The following is a 3,027-nucleotide window of genomic DNA, read 5'->3' as shown; positions in this document are numbered from 1 at the left end:
GTACCTAAGCAGGAAGATTTCTGCCTCAACTCTTCTTAACAAAATGTCTAAAATTATTTTAGGGAGTGCTAAAAGAAACATGGTAAATTCTGATGAAGAATAACCCCATAAGAAATATTTAAAATATTAGAAAAATTCAATGAATATTTTTTGGTTTTGAAGGTGGAAAATGTGAGATAAATTCCACAGATCCTAAAGAGGTAAACTCTATTCAATTGAGTAACTTTCTGCAAGTAATCAGAGATGGAGGAGTGATGAAAGAAAAATCAGAGCCCAGAAAAGAAGCATAGGTAGGACTTCGGAGTCATTAGCACCCAGTATCTTAGTCTATAGGGGGAGCAGTATTTCTTAAGGTCCTAAATAGAAGAAGAAAAGAAAACATGTAGAAAATGAAATCCTAAGGGTTTCTAATGTTAACTTGTTATCTGTATAATATCAAAATAATTTGTTTTAGTCAAGTAACCCAAAGCAACAAAGGAAGGAAAAATTATATCAGAGATTGATTATATAGGGACAAGGAAGAAATATAAGCCAAATAGGCTGGTATGAATTTTGACACATTCACAGTTTCCTCTTTGAACATGTAGGAAAGTTATTTGCTTTAACAACAACCACCAAAGGTACTCCTCCATTTTTTCCTGAAAAAATGCAACTCTCTCGTCTGTATTTTTCTTTGAAACTTTTAAAAGACATTGATAGAATTTTCACTTTATGATAGAAGAAAAATACCTATTATGGGTTTATAGTCAAATGGCAAGTAACACAGCATCAAGACCAGGTATACTATGGGATATGGTGAAAGCTGGGACTCGAAGACACATGTACCCTAATAACTGAAGGGGCAGGTGCCCCTCAGCTTATGGTACTCAATGCCAGAGGTCCCATGTTGCAAATTCTCCATCTTTTAAAAACAAGCTAAAAATTTAGATTTATATTTTTCCTTCTTTTTGGCAACAAACTAACAATGTTAGGAACAATAAGGTCAGTATTTAAAATTAAACACCTATGGTGGTGCCCATAGATCAGTGGGTAGAGTGCTGGCCACCTACACCCAGGCTATTTGAATCCAGCCCGGGCCAATGACAACAACAATGACAACTGCAACAAAAAATATCTGGGCAATGTGGCAGGTGCCTGTAGTCTCAGCTACTTGAGAGGCTGAGGCAAGAGAATCACTTAAGCCCAAGAGTTTGAGATTGCTGTGAGCTGTGATGACACAGCACTCTACCCAGAGTGACAGCTTGAGACTCTGTCTCAAAAAAAAAAAAAAAAAAAAAATTAAATTAAAAAAATAAATTAAACACCCTTGATGCCCACTAGTCTTCAAGTTTTTGTAACTTCTTAAAAGTTGGTAGTCTTCCCCAAAGCATCAAAGCTAAGTTTTAAATTTTAGCAATGCAATGACACACTTGGGGCCCAAATACCGCTGAAAGCCTTTCATCTCTCCCTTCCTGATGACCTGTACAACCTAAAACATGCCTGGACTCTTCACCTTTTCCCCAGATCCCAAAGTGATTCCACCCATTGGTGGCTGCCAGGAAAGCACATATATTAAGTGGCTTGTAAAGACAAGCACCTGCTGAAAGTTTGTCACTATGATAAATTAAAGTAGAGGCAAGTGTGGGAGGAAACCTTCTTGTATACCCTCCACCGTGAAGTGATTTTTTGAGAGAGTATCTTATCACAATTAAATTCCAATTTCACAGTTTACTAATTTTTTTCACGCCAAACACGATAGCATTCAGAATGCCAAAGCAGTGTAGAGGAGCTGACATCCTGTCTCCTGTATGACTGCACATTAAATCCCCACATGAAAAGCAGTCAGTTCGTGAATCTACATGGTTTGCGAAAGCTTAAATTGGCTTGCTGGAGATTAAATATGTAACTTTAAGTGAATTTTCCTCAGGAATGCATTTTTGTCTATGTGTTGAAAAACACTCAAGTGGTTCCCACCACTTTTTGTTTGATTTGTCTTTTATCCCTGTTTGAGGGTTACCTCGCTTTCTGTGTGGAAAGGCTGGGAATTGTTAGAGAATTCTTAGGGAATTAATTTAGTATCGATGGCCAGTTGGATAAGCAACAAGGATGAAGTGCCCACTGCAAAAAACATCCCCAAACAAACAAAGGAACCAGAAATATAATGCTGACACTTAGAAAGCTCGCTACCTGGTTGGACTGGAAGAATATTTGCCTGTGTACCAACCTGAGAGGACTTTAAAAAGAACACACCATCATCTGTTGATGTCCTACAGATGAATGCAGTGTTGTAAAATGGACTGCACCAGCCCTAACCTAAATCTGAGCTGACTCTGAAGTGGCAAAAATCTTTCAACAACGCCATGGATGCTGTGCCTTCAAATGTCCTATTGTTATGCCCATTTTTAGAGCGATCATCTTAATGTTTTATTGACTTCCAGGAATGATTCTAAGCTCCATACGGATCCCCAAAGGTAGAAGGTAAACACTCTTGTTATTCTCATTTTACTGGATGAGGAATTGGAAGATTAGAGAGGTTGAGTAACTTGCTCAGAAGCACCCAACCAGCCAGTTGGGATCTGTACCCAGTTCGGCCTGACTCCAAGGTCAAGAGTTTTAGTTACCACGGTACATGGCTCGGTCAGCACTTGGAATGTTGCCAAGCTCTCCGTAAATACCTGAGGAATAAACGTTGCCATGCACAGTCATTCATCAGGAGCCACAAAGACTTTTCTTATACTTCCCCAAAATGCCTCTGTGACTTAAATGTTTAGTATATTTAAATAGTCAGTATGATATTTAATAAAAGACATAATGTGATTTATGATGTCATACAATAAGTATAACACTTTAATGAATTTCGTATTTTTTAAACCACATTTTTAAAAACTATACTTGAAATGCCTTGATAAGTTTTTCATGCCTTCTAAAAAGAAGTACTCTGAAGCTAAGTTATCTTAAGAAAATGATTATCTATTATTTGACAAAAGACATGAGAATTTAAGAGGGTTTGGGGCATTGGGCATCCTTTACTGGATATCGATCCCCCCC

This window comes from Otolemur garnettii, unplaced genomic scaffold (genome assembly GCF_000181295.1).
Source record: "Otolemur garnettii isolate 467f Iridium unplaced genomic scaffold, OtoGar3 scaffold00015, whole genome shotgun sequence".
Lineage (NCBI taxonomy): Eukaryota > Metazoa > Chordata > Mammalia > Primates > Galagidae > Otolemur > Otolemur garnettii.
The sequence above is the reverse complement of the archived record's forward strand: the minus strand, read 5'-3'. Positions refer to the sequence as shown.